This window comes from Chiloscyllium plagiosum, unplaced genomic scaffold, assembly GCF_037043375.1.
Source record: "Chiloscyllium plagiosum isolate Xiang-an unplaced genomic scaffold, Cpla_swu_hap1 HiC_scaffold_27, whole genome shotgun sequence".
In the NCBI taxonomy this organism is placed as follows: Eukaryota; Metazoa; Chordata; class Chondrichthyes; order Orectolobiformes; family Hemiscylliidae; genus Chiloscyllium; species Chiloscyllium plagiosum.
Window position 1 is genome coordinate 13,232,822 of NW_028270165.1, and position 24,671 is coordinate 13,257,492.

Genomic DNA, 24,671 nt, shown 5'->3' on the forward strand with positions numbered 1-24,671 from the left:
AGGACCAGTTCCACCACAGAACACACCATATGGCCTCCTTCTTTAGAGACCGCAATTTCCCTTCCCACGTGGTTAAAGATGCCCTCCAACGCATCTCATCCACATCCTGCGCCTCCGCCCCCACCCCTCCAACCGTAACAAGGACAGAACGCCCCTGGTGCTCACCTTCCACCCTACCAACCTTTGCATAAACCAAATCATCCGCCGACATTTCCGCCACCTCCAAAAAGACCCCACCACCAGCGATATATTTCCCTCCCCACCCCTTTCGGCCTTCCGCAAAGATCGTTCCCTCCGTGACTACCTGGTCAGGTCCACGCGCCCCCTACAACCCACCCTCCTATCCTGGCACCTTCTCCTGCCACCACAGGAACTGCAAAACCTGTGCCCACACCACCTCCCTCACCTCCATTCAAGGCCCTAAAGGAGCCTTCCACATCCATCAAAGTTTTACCTGCACATCCCCTAATATCATTTATTGTATCCATTGCTCCCGATGCATTCTCCTCTACATTAGGGAGACTGGACGCCTCCTAGCAGAGTGCTTTAGGGAACATCTCCGGGACACCCGTACCAATCAACCTCACCGCTCCGTGGCCCAACATTTCAACTCCCCCTCCCACTCTGCCGAGGACATGGAGGTCCTGGGCCTCTTTCACCGCCGCTCCCTCACCACCAGACGCCTGGAGGAAGAATGCCTCATCTTCTGCCTCGGAACACTTGAACCCCAGGGCATCAATGTGGACTTCAACAGTTTCCTCATTTCCCCTTCCCCCACTTCACCCGAGTTCCAAACTTCCAGCTCAGCACTGTCTCCATGACTTGTCCTACCTGCCTATCTTCTTTTCCACCTATCCACTCCACCCTGCCCCTGCCCCCGACCTATCAGCTTCACCCCCTCCCCCACTCACCTATTGTATTCTATGCTACTTTCTCCCCACACCCAATCTCCTCTAGCTTATCTCTCCATGCTTCAGGCTCTCTGCCTTTATTCCTGATGAAGAGCTTTTGCCCAAAACGTCGATTTTACTGCTCCGCGGATGCTGGCTGAACTGCTGTGCTCTTCCAGCACCACTAATCCAGAATTCATTGTTCACATGCTGAGTACAGGAGTTGGGACATTATGTTGGAGATGCACACAGAAAGTACTTTACTCAGAGGGTGATAGATGTCTGGAATGCATTGCCAACAGAAGTAGAGGCAGGGACGGTAGATTCATTTAAGGTGCATCTGGGCGGGGGAGATCCAAGATGGCGGTGACCCAGCAAGTCTGAGTCTGTAGTGCTCTGCCCAAGACTCAGGCAAAGTAGGCTGCCTGCCTCCACCACACCTTCCAAATCATTTAAATAGCTTTTATTTAAATACAGCTAGTTATTTTGCACCAAACTTGAGCAATTTAGTGCCCCATTAAAATGACTAAAGGAAAGAATGCCCGCAGCCCGCAGCACATAGGAACCCCACCCCAGCTGCAGAGGAGGCGTCTGCAGTTGCCCCCGGGGACTTAACTATGGTAGCAAGCCTTGTTGCAGTGATTTCTAAGCTTGAAGAGATAATCGACACCTTCATAGAGTCCAGGAGCAGGTGGGAGTCGCTTTCGGTCGCGCTGCAGAAGCACGACCGAGATATTGAAAGAATCGAACATCGAGTCGGAGGGGCGGAGCTAAAGGTCGCCACCTCTGAGGCTGCTGCAGAATCAGCCGTGGGTCGGGTCTGGACTCTCGAACAGCGAGTCCGGGCCTTGGAAGATCACATCAACAACCTCAAAAATCGAGGTCGTCGAGAAAATATTTGTTTGCTGGGCCTTCCCAAACGGGAAGAGGAAGGCCAGTTTACGACGTTTCTGGAGCAGTGGCTTCCACAATTATTGAATCTGTAGGCTGGATCAGGCCAGGTCAGGGTAGAATGGGCCCACCGGGTTGCAATACATAGGCCCGGCTTGGACCAGCGCCCCTACCCGGTCCTGTTCTGGCTGCAGTGCTTTTTGGAGAAGCCGATGCTCCTGGAAGCTTCCAGAAATCTTGGGAAAGATCCCCAAGCCATGATTTACAAAGGATCCAAGATTATGCTATTTCAGGACTTTCCCCCAGCTCTGGTCCAAAAGAGGAGGGCGTTTAAGGGATTTAAACATTCAGTGCTACCCAGCAGCACTACGTTTTAGCCACGAAGGGTCCGTGTATAACTTTGGATCGCTGGAGAAGGCCAAGGAATGTTTGGACTCTCTTAGATAAATTGTAAGAGTTAACTCGTGTGGTGAATGATGTTGTTCTGCCCTCCCCCTTCTCTGGTTCACCTTATGTTTTTCTCTTTTATTACTTTATTGCTTAATATTATCTCCAGGGAGTAGGGAGGGGGTGGGGCTTATTTGTTCTCCACTCTGCGATTTTCTCCTCTTTTTTTTGTAAATATATATAGGCCTGGTGGTCCAGTAGATTTAGGTGAGGAGGGGTCTTTGCTTTGTCTTATTCTTTCTCTTAAAACGGGGTTATTTCCCCCTGCTATTTCGTATTACCATAATTAATTATTATCTGCTGAGACTGTAATTTTATAGTTTTATATGTTTATACGTGGTATTAACATCACCAAATATATGTAGGTGTTGATGTGGGTGGGTGGGGAGGCGGAGGAGGGCAGGATACTCATTGTTAACTTTAGCTTGGTCATACACTTGAATTTTCTTCACTTTATTATGGAGTGCGTGGGTCGAGGGTGGGGCACTGGTCGGGAGAGGATATGATGGGTTTTCGGAAAGGAAGTGATTCCCCCGGAAACGTGGGGAAAAAATCTCTGTTTAAACATGTTATGTTTTTTTTATTTAGAAATCGTTTTTTATTATATTAGTGTGAGTGTTATAAAGAATCTCTATTTTTGTGAATTTTCTATGGTCCATGCTCAGGGTGTTTTGGATGGGGTTTCTCCTCCCGGGGGTCTCTGACTTGCCTGGGATTATGGTGTGTCATTCGCTTAAATGGTGCACCTGGAATGTCAAGGGGAGTAATTCTCCAATCAAAAGGAAGAAAATATTACCAAACCTCAAAAAAGAAAGGGTTGATATAGCTCTTCTACAGGAGACCCATTTATTGGATTAAGAATACATGAAATTACAACAGGGTGGATTTGATCAGGCCTTCTTTTCTTCCTTCAGCTCAAAATGTAGGGGAGAAGTCATTCTTATTTGGAAGAATCTCCCTTTCGAAATCCTAAGTCAGATAAAAGATGAATCTGGGCGATATATACTAATTAAAGCCCTTATAAATGGAGAGGAATATGGGATTTTAAACCAGTTTTGTCCCCGGCACATCCTTTCAAATTTATAATGGAAGCCTTCTCCAAACTGATGGTTCTTGGTGCTTGTCATACAATTATAGGGGGAGACTTGAATTGCATTATGGAGCCGGAAATAGACAGGATACCCAAGAGTACTGCGGGTGGATGCCCCAGATCTGGACAATTGGCGGATTTGAATCAAGAATTAGGATTAATAGATGTGTGGAGGTGCATCCACCCGCAAGGCAGAGATTTCTCTTTTAACTCTAATCCACATAAATGTCACACTAGAATTGACATGTTTTTTGCCCCCTCGAGTTTTTTAAATTACATATCATCCTGTAAAATAGGTGATATGATAATTTCTGATCACGCTGCTGTGTACATGGAAATCAAGGCTAGGAACAATGAGGCATCCCCCTGACATTGGCGTATGGATTATAGTAAATTTGCAAAATATTTTTCTCAAGAATTTATAGCTTTCTTGGAAATTAATTCAGGTACGGCTAGTAACCCGTCAATGATGTGGGAGACTATTGAAGCTTATGCGCGAGGTCTGATCATTTCATACTCGGTGACCCAGAAAAAATTAAAGGGAGAACAATAGCATCTACTTGCTGCTCGCTTAAAAGCAGCTGAAACAGCATAGCTGACAGACCTTCTATTGCCAAATTACAAAGGGTTATAACCCTTAGGACAGCTCTGAATACCGACTTCACCCAAACGGCAAAAAGGGAAATATTATTTGCAAAACAAAGATTATATGAATTTAGCGATAAACCTGGGAGATGCTTAGCATTTCTTGCAAGGAAAAAAAAGGGCCCCTCAATCTATCACAGCTATCAGGGAAGTTCTGGTACTCTGACTCACATCATAAAGGGATCAACACAATCTTCAGAAAGTTTTTTTATTCTGATCGCAGGATTGTGAAGATAGAGCCAGGAGGATGCAGTCCTTTTTTAAAAGCCTGGCCTTTCCGGACTTAATCCCGGAACAGGTATCGGTCCTGAATGCTCCCCCAACAACCCAGGAAATACTTGACACAATCAGGCAACTTCAGAGCGGTAAGGCACCTGGCCCAGAGGGCATTCAGGTTGAATTTTACAAAGAGTTCACAGGAGTATTAGCTGGCCCACTTATGGACATGTATAACTACTCATATAAGTCAGGGCTGCCTCCTGCCTTTACTAAAAAAGGTGAATATCTCCCTTTTTTTTCAAAAAAGGAAAGGATCCAGAAGATTGTGCATCATACAGACCAATATCCTTGCTAACTGTAGATTTTAAAATTCTCTCTAAAGCATTAGCATTGAGGCTAGAGAGGGCCAGAAAAGAGGAGCAGACTGGGTTTATTAAGGGCCGTAGATCATCTAATAATATTAGAAGGGTCTTGAATGTGAATCAAGTCTGTCATCAGGAAAAAATACCAGGAATAGTAGTCTCATTGGATGCGGAGAAGGCATTCGACAGGGTTGAATGGACATACCTGTTCTATACATTGGAAAGATTTGGTGTTGGAAATGTATTTGCCAAATGGGTCTCAACACTGTATAATGATCCCAAAACAGTTGTGATCACCAATGGATTAGGCTCAGGTAGCTTCAGTGTGGGTAGGGGCTGCTGTCCGGGATGCCCTCTCTCTCCGTTGCTATTCACGCTAATAATTGAACCACTGGCGGAAGCGATACGGGCTGACTCTAATATAACGGCCCCGAGGGTTGGTACAGGTAAACATAAAATTACCCTATATGCAAATGATCTCCTTTTTCTTAGTAATCCTCTGATGTCCAAGCCCCTCTCCATCCAAGTTATTAATGCATTTACAGGTACAAAATTAATTTTTCAAAATCAGAGGCATGCCTCACTAGTATGTCCCACTTATTGGACCGATCCCACTTCCCCTTTCGGTGGTCTCTTGGGCATTTTTATTACCCCAGTATTTGGCCAGCTATCCAAGGCCAATTTTGTGCATCTATTGGAAAGGGTAAGACAGGACCTTTAACGTTGGGGAGACCTTCCAATTTCCTGGCTAGGTAGAATAGCCCTAATTAAAAAGAATGTCTTGCCCCGTCTCTTATACCCTACGAGAATGCTTCCGGTGATGCTGCCGAGGCCGGCACTCCGCAAATTGTAGGGATGGCTGGTTTCTTTCATCTGGAATCCTAGATGGCCCCTCATTAAGTTAAGGAAGCTACAACTTCCACAGGCAAGGGGGGAGGGCTGGATTTTTCAGACTTTAGGAAGTCTCAGTTAAGCTACATAGCTGATTGATTGCGGGTCAGACATGACCCAATCTGGATGGACATCGAGGCTTCTCAAGTACAGTGCCCTCTATTTAACCTCTTATTTTTAGATCAGATGAAAATCATTACGAGCCACTGTAGAAACCCTACAATACTCAACACAATTAAAGCTTGGAATATAATGTGGCAAAATGAGGGTAATTCACAAAAAACATCCCCCTATACTCCTATAGTGGGGGCATGGGGTTTTCAACCGGGGCTTACAGATGCCACATTCAAATCCTGGAGATCCAGCGGTATCTCCTGTTTAGGGGATCTGTTTGAGAAGGGGGTCCTGATGTCTTTTGAACACCTGCATCAGAAATTTGGATTACCTAACGGAGACCTCTTTCGATACTTCTACATTCGAGACTACATACAGAAGACGACTGCGTTATTTGATGTTCTCTATAAATCAGATAGAGAAGGTAGATTGTTGTGGCCAATGGGTGTACCCTCGGTCAGCACTCTTTATCATTTATTACGTGATGATGTGTCGGAAGACATGGACCATCTGCTTTGAACATGGGATCAGGATTTGGGGCTGGAAGTTTCTACAGAAATGTGGAATGACATCTGGGAAAATGCCAAAAAAAAATCTCCGTTTGTAACAGAACCCAGGCCATTCAGTTAATGATACTTCATAGGGCCCATATGGCCCCAGAACGATTGGCAAAATTTTGGAGCATCTGCAATGCGTCCCAAATGTAACACAGAGGTGGGCATTCTTACACACCGCTTATGGACATGCCATAAGATCCTCAAATACTGGACCGAAGTAGTAAACGCCCTGACAGAAATCTTGGGAATGGAAATTACAGTAGATCCAGTATCTCCTCTTCTGGGTTTCTCAAGCTTACCTTCTGTGGATGTGCACGGGAGGAAATTATTTTCCATTCTCTCCTTCTATGAAAGGAAAAATATCTTGGTAAACTGGGTGGCTGAGGGCTCTCTAGGACTTCCAAATTGGCACAGATTAATCATGGAATGTATTCCCCGTGACTTCCTTACAAATATGGTGCACCAAAAAACTGAATTATTGTATAAAATGTGGCAGCCCTTTTTGAATTACATAGATACAGATATTTCGGCCATTCTTTCAAGGGCTTTCATTTAGTTGAGGTAACAGTTCTGGCTGGTCCCTTGGGAGAGGAATCCCGCATGAATACGGGTTTTATTACAACTTATGTTAACTCATTACGAGCATGTATTTCACTACTTCATTACCATGTTATCCTTTTTTCTTTTGACTAATGTAAGATATTTGATCATACACTCTGGTTAGTTATAGGTTAGATTCGTAGTTAGTTGAGTTTTGTCTTTTTCTTTTTTATATCTCTTTTTGTTTCACAAGTTTTGGCTATTTATTTAAGATTTAATTGTATATTAGTGTTCGTACTTGTGCTTTTCTTACTTGTAAACTGGTAAAAACATGTTAAATTTTCAATAAAAATATCTTTTTTTTTGAAAAGTGCATCTGTACAGATGCATGAGTAAGGGGAGAGCAGAGGGATACAGATTCAGAAATTGTGCAATAGGTTTAGACAGGGGATTTGGATCGGCTTAGGCTTGAAGGGCTGAAGGGCCTGTTCCTGGGTTGTAAATTTTCTTTGTTCTATGTTGAGGTTGTACAGGATGTTGGTGAGGCCATTTTGTTTAGAGTAGTGAGTACAGTTCTGGTCACCCTGTAATAGGAAGAATATTATTAGAGATGGTTCGGTAAAGATTTACTTTGACGTTGCCAGGAATGGAGGGTTTGAGTTATAGGGAGAGGCTGGGATTTTTTCACTGGAATGGAGGAGGTTGAGGGATGACCTTACTGAGATTTAAAAAATCATGAGGGGTGAAGGTAAGGAGAATAGCGAGGAACATGCGGGGTTATGTAGAGTCAGGGGTGGGGAAGTGAAACAAAATTGTGGCTCTCCCCTTTTTTCCTCCTTTTGGCATTTGGCCAGTTGAATCTGTCCGGAAGGGGCCTGGTCCTCCTGCCAATCAGAACCCCAGCCATTGTTTGAATGCGTAAGTTCGACCATGAGCTTCTGAAGTTGCTGTTGCTCCTCTCTCTCTGAATGAAGATTGAGCTTCAGTCCAGACTGCAACTTCCTTTCTCTGTTTAACATCTGGGAGTACCGCACTCTCTTTTCTCGCCCTCTTTCCCATTTCTTTTCTCATCCTTGGGTTCAGCTGTTTGTTTGTAGGAGCTGAGGGAAAAAGAAAGTCAATTGAGGTGAAGGGACAGACTCTGGAAAAGGTTGGTCTAGATCTGTGCCTGTTAATGTTTGACAGGCTTTGTTTCCTGAGCTTGACACATTTACTTGTCTGGCAAAAAAGGATGGCCTCTTGATCCATGTTGGGGATGGAAGTGGATTATGCTGTGGGTGACTTGCTGGTAGTAGTCCAATAAGTATTGGATAAGTAATCATGATACACAAACCTTGAGTTATTGACTGTTTATTTGGAACTCACGGGGAGAGCCAAGTCGACCTAATAGTCTCAAGTCACTCCGACGAGAAACAGAGTTGTGTGATTCTATAGGTTACAATCATTTAACAATTAGCAAACTGTTAATTGCAGGAAATTGAGCAAACTGAGACACTTTACCCAGTCACGTAGTGTCTGGACAGTGTTGGTTAGTAGCTGATGTGTACAATAGGTCCTTGCAAAGAGAAAGATATTCCCATGCAAGGAAAGAATTTGTTTATCAGGTAGCAGTACAGCTGCAAGGCAGGCTGTCTCTGTTGAGTCTGGGAATTAAGGGTAGCTGGGACAATGGATAGATCAGCCCTGATCTTAATGAATGGCAGAGCAGGCTGGATTGGTCAAATGGCCTACTCCTGCTTCTATTACTATGAAACTGTAACCCTGCATTTCCCATGGCTAACCCACCAAACCTGCACATCCCTGGACACTGTGGCCAATTTAGTATGGCCAATCCAAATCGAGGCCAGTGAGCAATGTAGTGATGTGGAAAATGAACATCAGAGAACAATAGAAAGGGACAAGGAGAGTAAATATACCAGCAATCAAAACTGGATACTAATGTCACAAAAACTGAAACGATACATGGTGAGTCTGAATGTGTGCTGCATTGTAACAAAAGTGAATGAATTAACTGCACACATTGGAAGTGAATAATTATGGTCTGAGACTCCTCACAGAGACATGGCTTCAGGATGGCAAGGATTGGATCCTGAATATTGAGGTGTAGTCAGATGGGAAGCGAGGTAAAGGCAGAGGGTTGGCACTGCTCATCAAAGCACTGATCACACGGTAGTCTGGTGTCAGCTCGGGTTTCAGGGCCTGATTTCCCTGTCCTCTGATCTCCCTGTTCCCACAGAGTAAGATGCCGGTCTGTTCTCAGCTTTGCTGGACTTCTGCAGAAGCTTTCACGCCTCTTTTACAGCTTCCAGAACAAGAAAACATTCAGTCAATCGAAAGCCACACCACAATCTACCAGAAATAGGGCTCACCCAGGATTCTGATAGGGTCCTACTTGAGGAATTCTCTCTCCCTTCAATGTAACTATTAGTATTGGGACAAAGTAACTCGTATGTCAAATCGTTTAAAGCAAAGTAGTCAGGAGAGGAGACCTTGAGCAATTAACTAGCTTTATTCATTGCCATTGGGGAATACCTCTTAGTTTAAAACAAAGTCCGACGTATTCCAATAAAATACAGAATGTTACAAGTTTTATGGTAAAACACAAGCCCCACTCTCCATTAATTATGCAACTGAGGGGCAGTCGTAAGGTTCACATACATTGTCGAGACCTACATTTCTTAATGTCTACAAAACTGAATGTTATCTTATACTGCAGGTTCAGCTCAGCTCGAATTACCGATAAGGGACAGAGAGAACCAATCCATCATTCTATGAAGCAGCACAGTCTAATGTCCTGAGGAGCAGAGACAGCCTGCAGTTGCAAGGTCAGTCTATCAAAACAGAATTCCTCAGCCAGGGCTCAGATAGCATTATGTTAACAGGCTACATTTTACTGCAAACATTGCTTTGTGACAAAATGGCTACCATGCAGTTTTGTCAATTTTGATCAAATTCTCCCACAATCCCTCCTTTTTATTAAAAAGAAGAGATTGTGGATGTCAGCAAAAGGAGGAATTATACCCAGAGCCAGGGGGATTGTCAGGGGTTGGTGTTTGGAGATCGGACTGATAGTCCTCGGGTTCAGTAAGGACAGGGGCAGAAGGCTCCAGGGATTGGGAATCATCATCAGGGGTTTCATCAGGAATGGGAAATCTCAGCATCTGGGAGATCGCTGGAGAGGAGGGCCACAACAGTGAACTGAGCAGAGCACAGGATTGTCTGCGGGGTGACTTTGGTATCCAGTTCCAAAGGCAGTGGGAAAGAAAGCTGCAAGTTGCTCAAACTCCATAAGGGCTCGCTTGGTACGAGTTCAGGATGGATAGGGATATGGGCACATACCTAGCAGCTAGAGTGGTTGACCTAAAAACAAAAGCATTATAAAAAAGTATTAAACTGTAATTCCTGTTTACTAGAGGTTATCAGGCCCAATCAAACATAGTTAGTGAAAGAAAGATAAGGAAGAGTGCAGTGAAAGGCAGAATGATCAGGCTGAGCCATTCACGGATGAAGGCTGAAGATGTGTCTCTGACGGGGGTCTTCTGATGTTCCTCCAGGAGGTGGCGCTCGTTTGCATTGTGTTGTGTGTGTCCATGCGGCCTCCCCTTGACCCTGACTGCTGACCGGGTAACCAGCAGGACTAGGAACGGGCCTTTCCATCTCAGCTCCAATATGCCCCGGTCCTAATGCTGAGGCTTGGCGTACCCATGAATGTAAACTCTAAAGAGTTTTGGTTAACTGATGCAAATATTTCCCACTTGACCAACATTAGAGTGTCAGCTGTTTCAGCCATTGGGATGGTTTGATTCATCTACTAAATACATCTACTCTTATTCGACAATATACGCGAGGTGATTCTATGAAAGCAAGTTATAGACAGGGAAAAAGGCTGACCAGGCAAGGAGGTGGTTAACAAACACACTCTCTCTGCCTGCCTGCGGCTCTCTGTCTATTTTTTTTTCTGTCTCTATTTGCATGCCTGCGCCTCTCTCTCTCTGCCTGCCTGCCTGCGCCTCTCTCTCTCTCTGCCTGCCTGCGCCTCTCTCTCTCTCTGTCTGCCTGCCTGCGCCTCTCTCTCTCTCTGCCTGCCTGCGCCTCTCCCTCTCTCTGCCTGCCTGCGCCACTCTCTCTCTCTACCTGCCTGCGCCTCTCTCTCTCTCTGCCTGCCTGCGCCTCTCTCTCTCTGCCTGCCTGCGCCTCTCTCTCTCTCTGCCTGTCTGCGCCTCTCTCTCTCTCTCTGCCTGCCTGCGCCTCTCTCTCTCTCTGCCTGCCTGCGCCTCTCTCTCTCTCTCTCTGCCTGCCTGCGCCTCTCTCTCTCTCTCTCTGCCTGCCTGCGCCTCTCTCTCTCTGCTTGCCTGCGCCTCTCTCTCTCTCTGCCTGCCTGCGCCTCTCTCTCTCTCTCTGCCTGCCTGCGCCTCTCTCTCTCTCTGCCTGCCTGCGCCTCTCTCTCTCTCTGCCTGCCTGCGCCCCTCTCTCTCTCTCTGCCTGCCTACGCCCCTCTCTCTCTCTCTGCCTGCCTGCGCCCCTCTCTGTCTCTGCCCGCCTATGCCCCCCTCTGCCTGCGCGCCTCTCTCTCTCTCTTTCTCTCTCTCTCTCTGCCTGCGCCCCTCTCTCTCTCTCTGCCCGCCTATGTGCACCTCTCTCTCTCTGCCTGCGCCCCTCTCTCTCTGCCTAGCTGCGTCCCTCTCTCTCTGCCCGCCTATGCCCCCCTCTGCCTGCGCGCCTCTCTCTCTCTGCCTGTCTGCGCGTCTCTCTCTCTGTAACACTCTTCAGCTTTCTACATGTCTCAGTTAATAGTTGCCCAATGTGTCCTGTATGCCAAATTCATTCAAGTCTGGACATCCTGAAGCGAGCAATTATACTTCAGATTTCTACTCGCCAACTAAAACTAACATTGGGCACTCAAACAGATCGGGGGCATCCTGAAGCATGCCACGGACCTCAGTGTGGGTCCAGGGCTTATCAAATAGGGTTTCACCTCTCGTAACCCTGGGGTAAGCAAATTCATTATTACTAACTTTGTAAAGCACAAGTGCTCTCAGCAACATAACGTCAGGACACTAGGACCCTGTTGAGTTCTCTCACTAGTATCTTGTGGCTGAGTAGGGAGAATTGTGTCATCATTTCTAACAGCATTTTTGTCCCTGGCCAGCTTTCCCCTTTATTTTGGACACAACAAAATCAGCAACCACCCTCTATATTTCATCTCTCAAACGATATCGGCCGGTGACCTGGCAGGACCCGGGTATCTCCTGCCTGACTCGCCAACTTTCGGGGATGGAAATAAAGCCCCATGTCAGGAAAGAATTTGTTTATCAGGAAGCAGTACAGCTGCAAGGCCAACTGTCTCCGCTGAGCCTGGGAAACACGAGCTTTAACAAGCAGGCACTAAGCTGAGATTCAAAATGGTTTCCAGGCTTTAATATGTGACCAAATGGCTGGCCCAAATCTAACAATTCTCCCACATCATCGCAGGGAATAAAACAAGAAAAATGAAACAAAATTAGAAATAAGTAGGGGATCGTGCTTAATGTTTGTTCATTACGAAGTAAACAAGAAATAGCAGTCTCCCAGGATTCGTATGATGCCCTACTTGAGGAATTCTGTCCAACAAGTTTAATTGGAAGCAGTAGCTTTCGGAGTGCAGCTCCTTCATCAGGGGATTGTGGAATATAAAATTGTAAGACACAGAATTTATAGTAACAGTTTATAGTGTGATGTAACTGAAACTATATATTGAAAAAGACCTGGATTGTTTGTTAAGTCTCTCATCTGTTCGAATGACCATGATAGTTTCAGTTCTTTCAAATGTAAATCACAAAACCTTTTAAAATAGTTAAATCCTCAAGTGAACTTTACCAATTGGTGTCGTGTCAGTCCAGATAATGTATTGAAGGTGTGAGCTCCCTTGTGTGAGACTGTCTGTGGCACAATGGTTAAACTGATTTACAGAATCTTACATGGAGTCATGCAGTTTTTGAGCAAAGTAAGACATAATTCTGCAAGTACGAATTCACCCAACAAATTTTTGCGTGCGTGTGTGTGTATGGGGGGGGGGGGGGGGGGTGGGGGAGGAATGTATATTTGCAGATACATTCTATGTGCATTTTTTAAAGCAAAAATCTGCAGGCAGTCAATACATGTAATAGTTTGTAAATTCGACTTTGGAAACAGAACCAGTCTGACTCAAGATTGGGATACAGGCAGACTCTGACCTCACACCTTTACTGCATTGTCTGAGCTGAGATGTGAGCTTTTGCTATAAAACCTTGTTATCTCGAGAAGGTGACAACAAGAAGTTCTGGGGTTTACATTGTAATGATATCTGCAACCTATTTGAAAAGGTGGAAGACTTAACAATCCAGGTTTGTTCAATATACCATTTCAGTGGCAGGACACTGGAATGTTTTGCTCTAAATTGTGTCTTAGGATCTTATCTTCCACAACCACCTGATGAAGAGGCAGCACTCCAAAAGTTACTGCTTCCAAAGAAGCCTGTTGGACTACAACCTGGAGTTGTGTGATTCTAGAATCTGGTTTCTAGTATCTGCAGTCCTTGTTTTTACCTAGTTGATTTTAACCTTACAGTGAATCCCCTTGCAAAGATGCCTGCCTTGAAGAAGTTTTCCTCCTCTCTCTACAAGAATCTCAAAGAATCCCTCTCCCACTGCAACTCCCAGGTCATTTCCTCTGCCCTGAAGCTCTTCAACCATGTCCTGAAACAGACTCGCTACCACAGCCACATTTGCTTCCTCAGTGCCTGTCTCCGTAACCAACTCATCCTACACAGATTCCGGACCACCTTTAAACCAGCAGAGTTCGGATCCGAACAGGCCACTCCATCCTCCTGTCTGACCTATCACCTTCATCCCCACCCCTATTCATCCATTGTACTGTTTGCTACCTTCCCCCACCCTCCTCCCTGACCTATCCCCACCATCCCCACTCCCATTCACCTATTGTACTCTACGCTACTTTTTCCCCACCCCCACCCTCCTCTCATTTATCTCTCCACCCTGCAGGCTCTATTCCTGATGAAGGACGTTTTCCTGAAACATCGATTTTTCTGCTCCTCGGATGCTGCCTGAACTGCTGTGCTTTTCCTGTACCACTCTAATCAAAAGTGGATTGGCCATGTTGAATTACCCATAGTGCCCAGGGATGTGCATGTTAGGGTGGATTGGCCATGCTAAATTACCCATAGTGCTGTGAGAAACGAACCCCACTTAATCAATAATTTTCAGTCCGAGTCAAAGAGTTCTGAAGCAGCACATTTATTCAAACATCTTGCAAGATGGGTGGCTGTATGAAGAGAGACACACCCGACAGTAAAATACAGAGTGTTTTATACTTTTCTGAGGGCTCTCTCGACACCCCTACACTGAGCAATAAACCTGTTATGAGTGTCTATTACATTCTATCCCTTTATTTGGTGATTACTTGCGCCCGTTATTCCTTCATTTGGTAATTCCCTGCACCCAAGCCTTAGCCTATCATACTTATTAATTACCTCACTTGTTTTTCTTTAAATCTACCTTATTTGGCTGTCCTTGTTCGTTACAGCCTTCCTGTTATTTTGTCCAGTTCCTCTTATCTTATCGAACCGTCTGACTTCTGAGATCACCCTTTAATATCTTGATAGTCCAAAAAGCAGACCTACAAACTATGAGCTTATTGCGAAATGCCCCTGCTGCCCTTTTTTTGTGGTCAGCTACAAGTAATTTCCTTGCTTAAAACTATTTCTGAAAAGACCCTTTATATTCTTTAAAATCAACGTACACCTGACAACCTGAAATTTATCTCTCTCAACCCCAACCCCAACCCCGCGCCCCTCTCATTTATCTCTCCACCCTGCAGGCACTCTGCTTCTATTCCTGATGAAGGGCTTTTGTGCGAAACGTCAATTTTCCTGCTCCTCGTGTGCTGCCTGAGCTGCTGTGCTTTTCCAGTACCACTCTAATCTAAAGTGGATTGGCCATGCTGAAATACCCATAGTGCCTAGGGATGTGCAGGTTAGGGTGAATTGGCCATGCTATATTATCCATAATGCCTAGGGATGTGGAGGTTAGGGTGAATTGGCTATGCTAAATTACCCATCGTGCCCAGGGATGTGCAGGTTAGGGTGGATTGGCCATGCTAAATTAGGCATAATGTGCAGGTAAGGTGCATGGTTCAGGGTTAAATGTAGGGGATTCGGTGTGGGTGGGTGACCCTTGGGAGGTTCGGTGAGGCCGAGTGGCCTGCTTCCACACTGTGGGGATTCTCTGAAGGGAGGAGTTATTTTGGAAAGTGTTTTCTCGTCCTCGTCTGCTGCGGGCGTGGCGCATGCGCGGTGCGGCGGCCCGCTGTTGGCCATGCCCCGCCCCTTCAGCTGTCACTTTTCCTCGCCCCGCCCCTAGTTTCTCTGTGACGTCACAACGCGGAAGTGGCCCTGTCAGTTTCAAAGTGAATCTCCCGCCCTCCTGACGACTCTTCATCCTGGGAGGGAGACAGAGATGGGTGGAGGGTAAATTGGTCACTTGTAGCAACGAGAGTGAATGCAGAGAGGGAGCAGACTCCGCAAACTCAGGTATGTGTCTTAGTTAGCCAGGTGAGGAGGGACTGAAGGATAGAGATTGGGAAGTGGGAGGGCTGGATATCTTTTCTGTTTTTATTTTTAAAATGCACCCGATTCCCACCAATAACTGCAACAGGTACAAGTACAGCACATGCAATATTCCTCATTGCAGCTTCAAGCCGGTTTTGCATCCTCTGTTCTTCCTCCACTTTGGCTCCAGCACATTCAGCTTCTTTCCCTCATCCACATTCCTCCCCCCCCCCCCCCCGCCCTGATATTCCAAGCTGACCCGCAAAAGATCGGTTTGTCCCTCCATTCTTTCCCGGTGGCGCCCATTACTCTTGTCTATTTCTTGCCTTATCCGGCCTTGTGCGTGAACAAAGTGTTAGCGTATATCCTCTTTCACTGCCAGCTGCTTCCTTGTTTGCGAAAGCAACATTTCCTCCCAGTTTTCGCCGACACTGAGCCTTCTGACCTCCTTGATTGTGTTTTTTTTTGTTTTTGCAGAAGCAGGAAACAGATGGTTATAACTTTGTACGAGCATATCTAGCTTAACCTACACCCCCTCCCCTCACAGCACCTTATCTGTTTGTCTGTAATATCTACCATTGTTTGCAGGCACATTTCATGTATGCACATTTTAGCTAATACAAAAGCAATTATATATTTCCTTCACATAGCTTTCATTCTTGTTAACTCCACTCTTGGCTGAAACAATTATACCCTGGCGTTAGTTCATTTACCTTGCAGAAGCAATTATGGTTGCAGAAGTAACACTGCTTTACCTATATCCCACAGGGGTGACCCTACAACCTTCGATAAAATAATGTGGGGCATGGCAAGGGTAAATAGACAAGATCTTTGATCTGGGATTGCTCATAGGTTTAGGGTGAGATTTAAAAGAAACCGAAGGGGCAACTCCTAAATACAGAGGGTGGTGTGTGTAAAGAATGAGCTGCCAGAGGAAGTGGTGGGCTGCTGGTACAATTACAACCTCTAAAAGGTATATGAATGGGTATATATTGGGAAGCATTTAGAGGGACATGGGCCAAGTGCTGGCAAATGGGATTGGATTGATTTAGGATATCTGGTCAGCATGGACTGAAGGGACTGTTTCTGTGCTGTACATCTGTGATTCTGGCTTGCCACGAATGTTTGTCACATCTGTATGTTCAGTTTCTCCCTGGTGTTGGTGTTAACGCCTTGTTGTCTTATTTTGCTCCCCACATCCTGGGGACATTAACCATTTCCTATCTGGTTGTTCTGATCTGGACTGCCGTCCGGATCTTCAGATTTCTGGGATTGGTCAATAAACACACCTGGAAGTGACTTTGTCAATCATACAAGCAATAGTTTATTCTTTGATATGGCTGGGTCGGGAGACTCTGATCAGCCCAGAAGGATTCGATTAATTCCCAACAGTGTGGAAACAGGCCCTTCGGCCCAACCAGTCCACACCGATCCTCTGAAAAGTAGCCCAGCCAGACCCATCTCCCTCTGACTAATGCACTAACATTGTGGGCAGTTTAGCATGGCCAATTCACCAAACCTGCACATCTTTGGATTGTGGGAGGAAACCCACGCAGACATGGGCAGAATGTGCAGACTCCACATAGCCAGCCCCCTGAGGCTGGAATCGAACCTGGGACACCTGGTGCTGTGAGGCAGCAGTGCTAACCACTGGGCCACCGATGAGTACTCCTAGAGGGCTAAAAGAATCCGCCAACTTTTACAGAGTTTGTATAGAACTTATGTACATTGTTTAGAGTCAGACATTGAGCATTTGGATTGTGGGAGGAAACCCACGCAGACATGGGCAGAATGTGCAGACTCCACATAGCCAGCCCCCTGAGGCTGGAATCGAACCTGGGACACCTGGTGCTGTGAGGCAGTAACAACCAATCAGATCCCGCAAGGTCCTCATGCATTTTTGACTTGGCCTAGGGCGGCTCGGTGGTTCAGTGGTTAGCACTGCTGCCTCACAACACCAGGGTCCCAGGTTCGATTCCAGCCTTGGGTGACCGTCTGTGTGGAGTTTGCACATTCTCCCCGTGTCTGCGTGGGTTTTCTCTGGGTGCTCCGGTTTCCTCCCAGAGTCCAAAGATGTGCAGGTCAGGTGGATTGGCCATGCTAAATTGCCCATAGTGTTAGGTACATTAGTCAGAGGGAAAATGGTTCTGGGTGGGTTACTCTTTGGAGGGTCAGTGTGGACTGGTTGGGCCAAAGGGCCTGTTTCAAACTGGAGGTAATCTAATCTATCATAGTTTCTTGTAGACAACTTGTTCTTGGAATCGTATTTGTCCTGTCTGGTGGTTAGGATTAAACTGTTACTTCTGCGATTGATGGTTAGGTTCAAATTTGCAATTTTTTTTCACTGGATTGACATCAGTCTGTGGTTTCTTGTTTGTTCTGAGTCGTGAGTATCTGCCTGACTCAGTCCCACCGAGTTAGCCAAGCAGAAGCCATTTTGTCCGACCTCCCATGTTAAAGTGGAGATTTGAGGTGGCCCTCAGGAATCCTTTGAGAACTCAGACCTGTAAGGCCTCTCTCTTGGTTTGTCCTGGAAATCATACTCTTTGGAAGCCTGGAATAAAAATCTCTCATCATAAAGTCCCAAAATGCAATTCAATTCAATCCATAGTAGATAAGCACTAAGAGTTAATTCTCTATGGGATTCAACAGCCTCAGCACTAAAATGGTCTCTCTCTCTCGTGTCCTTTTGAACTCTCAAGACAGCAAAGATTTATTTTGTGAATGCCCCGCTTGCAAGAGGTAGTAAGAATCCATTATAATGGACAAGATCCATCCATTAATTACACAGCTATGGATAGTACCGAGTCTTGTTTCAGGGTCAGATTCAAAGACTATCATTCATTTCACACGGGAACGGCTGTGAATGTTATCACTTGGTGTCCTGTTCACACAGAATCACCGATGATAAAGTAAACGTTCTTAATTGCCTTACAGCATCTTGTTATCGCTTGGTGAGCCCAGGTGTTCCTCTCTTTAAGTTCTCTCCTCTTTCTGAGCCTTCCTGCCTGTTTATTTTCTAGTACAGTAAATGTATTCAATAATTCAGCATTACATTTTAGTCTGAATGTTTAAAGACAAGTTTTAAGGCTATAGACTTTCTCACCCAGATGCCCACACCCTCATTCCTCCCTTTGATTGCACCACAATCACTGAAAGAGAAGGCTAGTCCAAACGAATGCCCTTCAAGGTGGTCCAGCCATCAACATCCTGCAGAGCGGCACCACCATCTTCGCAGCTCATCTGGTCATATTTATCATCGCCATCAACACGTGTGGGTGAACCATCGCATCGCAAAAGCAGGATCTTCTGGGGCAAATCTATATCACAAAGGGACCTCATAAGCCTAGCAATTAAACACCTACCAATACCAATACCGACAAACAGACATAGCTAAATTGATAAGCCAATTGTACCATGAGCCCGATCTGCAGTTTCCCCAACTGGCCCCTTCAGTCATTCTGGATCTCTGCTTGTATCTTAGTAATATTGCCAGTGAGATCGGGAATGCCCACAGTGCATTTATCTTGGACAATGGTGCAGACCTCACCCTCCGGGCGAGTATATAGTCTAAGGCATACCGATTCTGCATAGAGTAAAGACACAGGTCTGATAATCCCAGTTTACTCTGTTTCAGAGCCTCTTTAGTCTTATTTCCTCGAATGGTCAGGCCGCAAAAGAGGGAATTGCGGTTCTGTTGACTTGTCACTCCTGCCTATCCTTCCAACCTCAGGGTATTCTGGATTCCCCAGCCTATCGGGTGTCCTGTATTGTCACCCAGTCCCTTGGGATCCTTCCAATTGGAGCAAGGTTGGCTGAGAGCGACCGCTGCATCCTCCTCAGATGGAGGTTCCATCGACTTGTCCACTGGCCAGGACAAGGTACTGTTGTGGGGACAAGGGCTCCGATAGTGACCTTATGAGGGACATCTTTGCCATCCAGGACAAGGAAATTGGTAGCTTTACCTTTGCTGAAGAAATAATAGTCTGGTTTGGTGTATATTAGGGAGAGTTTGTCAAAATAGGTTACTGAAATGTTACAGCAGGAAGTCTGGTCAGGTCTACAGGAGTAAAGGGTCGACGTTTTGCAAGAGGAGTCGCTTGAGTGCTGTAAAAAATGGGCCAAGTGACTCGAGCACTCGCACTGTATGGGAGACAATGGTCCTCAGAACGCTGTTTCCATTGGGCTCTCCCTTAGCTCTATTGTACATGGTCTTGGTGACAGTATCAGATTCTGAAAAGAGAAAAGGCCTATAAATGCACAAGGGAAGGGTTCCGTTCCAGGTCCATGTGCCGCATAAGGCCTGCTGTACCCCAGCCAGTGATACACCAGCTGTTTGTATACACAGACCGGAGGTATTGGAAAGTGATATTTCTCTTCGCAGGGTCGACAGTAGGAAGTCTGACGAATAGAATGGAATCGGGGACTGGGGACGGGGCAAGTAAGTCATCTCCTGATAGAGAGGAGTAACATACTACTGCCTCTGGAGTGAAGAGCGTTCTGTGGGCCTGTATAAATAAGTTGTTTGTGGATTGAGGAGTTTCCCCTATCAGGCTTCCCTTTTCTCGAATTGGCCCGTCCTGCAAAAAGGGATGGTGTTCCTGGGCGTCCTTAAAATATTTACCATAATAACGGGGTTGATCATTTTTATCCTCACTAGGCTTGCGTCTGCAGGTAAAATAAAAAAAACCATGGTAATGACATGATAACTCCCACTGATTTCTACTGTCCAGATGGACCATCTGGTCTTTCTGATGTAAGAGTCCATTGCAATAATCAATCTTCATCACGTTCCACACGTCAAAGGCGTCTGGTCTGGTGCACTGGATGACATCTCCTCAGCATGGGTGGTGGATAATCTCTGATCATTCCTGGTCGCATCCATACTTAGTGGCTTTCTCCATCAGAATGTTGTACGTGATCAGAAATGTGAGGAGATAAGCGATCCCCCACATGTCCCTCCTCTTAGTTCAAGTATCTGTAATAAGATTAACATTAGAACAGCAGCAAGATTCAAAAACCCAAATGGACAGGGTCCACTCCTTTTGTTGGGATTCCAGGATTCTCTCCTCCTCTTCCCCACTTTTGATTGGTGCGGTCAATCAATTTACAATGGTGCAGTTGGACCCAAGCTGAGCGCCTAGTGACTGTGACCGCCATAGGGGTGGGAAGTAAAACCTGGAAGGGGCCATCCCAACGAGGTTGGAGACCTTTGCCAGTCCAGTTCTTGACGAGCACCAACGAACCAGACTCTACCCGTGACGAGGCTGAAAGGGAGGGAACATCGCTGTAGGCCGCACGCTCCTGCAAGTGAAAGGCACGCATAACACTAGTTAGAGCAAGAACATAACCAATTATTGCTTTGGTCATGTGGTGGAAGTGGATTGAGAAGGGAGCTGAATCATTCCAAGGGGTACGGAGGCAGTGACCAGAGAGACTCTCATCTGGAGACAGTCGTGTCTTGCCCGCAGACATGGATCGCATCTGGAATAAGGCCACAGGGATTAGCATAACCAGGAGAGACCAGACTCTGCCATTAATTTGGCAAGTTTAGTCTTGCATCTGGTTAAAACATTCAACAAGGTCGGCCGCCTGAGGATGATAAGCACCATGCAGTTGCCGACAAATACAAAGCTGGGAACAGAGTTCTCCGTTAATATTACCTACAAAGTGTGGTCCATTGTCCGAGCTAATGCACGCAGGTATACTGAAGCGGGGAATTATTTCCTTAAACAAAATCTTCACCACAGTCTCAGCATTAGGAGGAGGTTAGGCTTCAATCCACTTACAAAAGACATCAACAATAAGCAAAACACATTCATAGCAACTCAACTCATTTCTACAACTCAATGAAGTCCAGTTGAAGTGTCTCCAAGGGACCCTCCAGCAAGGGAGTTCCCGTAGAGATACTTGAACTAAGAGGTGGGGGATCGCCTACCCACTGACCTGTTTGATCACGTACAACATCCTGATCGGGAAAGCCACTGACTGAGTATTGATGCGATCTGCAGCGATCTGAGATTATCCTCATGTCATCTGGTGCACCAGATCAGATGCTTTCAATGTGGAGTCGCTTGAACGATGGCATGAGCTGCCAGAGGAAGTGGTGGGTGCTGGTACGATGACAAGTTAATTGGCTCCTGGACGGGCATCTGAATATGAAGGGTTCAGATGGGTCAGGGCCAAGTGATAGCAAATGTGACTGGAGTCATAGAGATGTACAGCACAGAAACAGACCCTTCGTTCCAACCCGTCCTTGCTGACAAGTTAGCCAACCCAATTTAGTCCCAGCTGCCAGCACCCGGCCCATATAGGGGCCAAGTGATGGCAAACGTGACTAGATTAATTTAGGATGTCTGGTCAGTTTGGGCCAAAGGGTCTGTTTCCGTGCTGTGTGACTCTAATTGTCTTCAGTGAAAGCAGAAGTGTGGTTGTGAAGGCTGGACTTTCAGAGCATGTTTTGCCCTGGCTGGGAGCAGAAAAGTTTGACTGAAGTGTGTCGGTGTTAATGCCTTGATGTCTCATTTTGCTCCCACCTTCTCGGGGTCATTAACCATTTTCTGTCTGGTCCTTCCTCAAGAAGCTGCGTTGCAGATTTACCCTGAATTGACACTTTTTTTTGCTTCCCAAAATCAGACCTGCTCACTCTCAGCAGGATCCCAGTGTTGTGAAAGATATTAACTTTCAGGTGGAGGTATCCAAAATTCAGAGAGATGTCGGTCTTGATGTTTTTGCTTTTCTGCCCCTGTAAGATTCCGAATCAGCACCTTAAGGGGAATTAGTTAGAGCGGAGTGAGAACAGAGGGGGAAGAGAGTGTGAGATGGTACTTTCAATTTTGTGGAACAACAAAAGAATATTCCACAGAAAGTATAATTACTTGTTCTGAATTTCTACCCTGCACTGACAGTGATGACTTTTGTAATCTCTTTTTGCAGAGTATTTGAAAATCTGAAGAGGGAAGTTTCAAAATCATCGGATGAAGGGCTAATGCCCGAAACATTGACTCTCCTGCTCCTCGGATGCTGCCTGACCTGCTGTGCTTTTCCAGCGCCACATTTTTGGACTGACTCTCCAGTGTCTGCAGTCCTCACTTTGATGTCAATGTCTGACAGTCACACAATCCATCGGGACCACAACGATTTTTGACTGTGATTTCTGTGAGAGGGATCAACGCTTTTTGGTTCCTGTTTGAGGACGTTTTCAGCATCAGTGGGACTGGACGAGAGACCCCACTGTTGCAGCGCACTGTGCGTGGAGCCTGAAACAGTTATACGGCCTGGAAAGGGGATTTCACGGCAGGGAGGGGCTCTACACGTGTTTGTGTGCAGCTGAAGCTGTGGCGATGGAGAAACCTGAGGAATCCCGCCCTGTGGAGGAACCGTGGAAGTGTGGCGATTGTGGGAAAGGCTTCCGTGTCCCGTCTGCCCTGGAGACTCATCGGCGCAGTCACACCGGGGAGAGGCCATTCCCCTGCACCGACTGTGGGAAGGCCTTCAGACATTCCTCCCATCTGTTGGCCCACCAGCAGAACCACACTGGGGAGAGGCCCTTCAGCTGCCCTGAGTGCGGGAAGGCCTTCAGCAATTCCTCCACCCTGCTGACCCACCAGCATGTCCACACGGGGGAGAGACCGTTCACCTGCTCTCAGTGCGGGAAGGGCTTCACCTGCTCCTCCCACCTGCGGAGCCACGAGCGGGTCCACACTGGGGAGAGGCCCTTCAGCTGCCTCGAGTGCGGGAAGGCCTTCAGCACTTCCTCCAACCTGCTGACCCACCAGCATGTCCACACGGGGGAGAGGCCATTCACCTGCTCTCAGTGCAGCAAGGGCTTCACCTGCTCCTCCACCCTGAAGAGCCACCAGCGGGTCCAAACAGGGGAGAGGCCCTTCAGCTGCCCAGAGTGCAGGAAGGCCTTTACCCAGGTCTCCACACTGCTGACCCATCAGCGGGTCCACACGGGGAAGAGGCCCTTCAGCTGCACCGAGTGTGGGAAAGCCTTCAGCACTTCCTCCAACCTGCTGTCCCACCAGCATGTCCACACAGGGGAGAGGCCCTTCAGCTGCCCAGAGTGCGGGAAGGCCTTTACCCGGTTCTCCACACTGCTGAGGCACCAGCGTGTCCACACAGGGGAGAAGCCCTTCAGCTGCATCGAGTGTGGGAAGGCCTTCAGCACTTCCTCCAACCTGCTGACCCACCAGCATGTCCACACTGGGGAGAGGCCGTTCACCTGCCCTCAGTGCGGGAAGGGCTTCACCTGCTCCTCCAACCTCCAGACCCATCAGCGGGTCCACACCGGGGAGAGGCCCTTCAGCTGCCCCGAATGCGGGAAGGCCTTTAACCAGGCCTCCCACCTGCTGACCCACCAGCAGGTCCACACTGGGGAGAGGCCGTTCATCTGCTCTCAGTGCGGGAAGGGCTTCACCCGCTCCTGCAACCTGCGGAAGCACCAGCGAGTTCACGTGCCATCGCAGGGGGATTGAAGGAGTGATGGCCGAGTGCCATTATCGATTGGAATATCAACCCGGTTCCGGGGACTCCCGGGTTCGAATCCTGCCACGACAGATGGCGGGGGGGGGGGGGTGGTGCGGGGGAAAAGCCCCCATCTGATTCCCTCTCTCACTTGTTAGGGAAGGGAACTGCCATTATGGGAAAGGATTCACTCAGTCGTTCCAGCTGCATCCTTTACCCGGTCTGGCCTACACGTGACCCCACACCCACAGCAGTCTGGTTGACTCTACACTGCCCCTTCCTGACAAATGAGCGGGGAGAAACTTACTTGGAGACAGGGTATGGGTTAAAATTGCTGAGTGAGGCAATACTTCCTCCGGGTTACAGCTGTACCAAGGATCCAATTACAAAGGGACAACTTGGTGCTGGCCAATAGTAAAGACAGTGAGGGGGTGGGACAGGGGAGGTGTGGTGTGTGCACTTTCACCTTGAGCTGTTCAAAAAGCAACTGCTTTTGCTCTGCCTTTTTGCAGGGGAATCTGAAACTGTAACAAAGTTGGGTTGCAATAAAGGTTACCTGAACTTACCACCGGGCTCAGACTCTCATTGAAAGCTTTGAGCTCCAAGAGGTTTTTGTTTTAAAGCTGCTCATTTCTTTCAGCCTCCTGCAATAAGTTTAGAACATAGAACAAAGAACATAGAACAATACAGCGCAGAACAGGCCCTTCGGCCCTCGATGTTGTGCCGACCTGTGAACTATTCTATGTTCGTTCCCCTACACTATCCCAAAATCAACCATGCGCTTATCTAAGGATTGTTTAAATCTCCCTAATGTGGCTGAGTTGACTACCTTAGCAGGTAGGGCATTCCACGCCCTTACCACTCTCTGCATAAAGAACTTGCCTCTGACATCTGTCTTAAATCTATCACCCTTCAATTTGTACAGGTTGTAGGGGGACTTGGATAAACTGCAGAATTGGGCTGAGAGGTGGC

The 24,671-nt window shown here is 46.9% G+C and overlaps 1 protein-coding gene and 1 pseudogene across 1 annotated transcript in view; one reads left to right on the top strand and one right to left on the bottom strand.

The window, feature by feature from the left end:
* The window catches only part of LOC148143162 (uncharacterized), a 30,479-nt pseudogene extending 6,769 nt beyond the window's left edge, over positions 1-23,710 (top strand).
* LOC148143160 (uncharacterized) overlaps positions 1-24,671 on the bottom strand; it is a 223,379-nt gene that overhangs the window by 113,515 nt on the left and 85,193 nt on the right. The window lies entirely within an intron of this gene.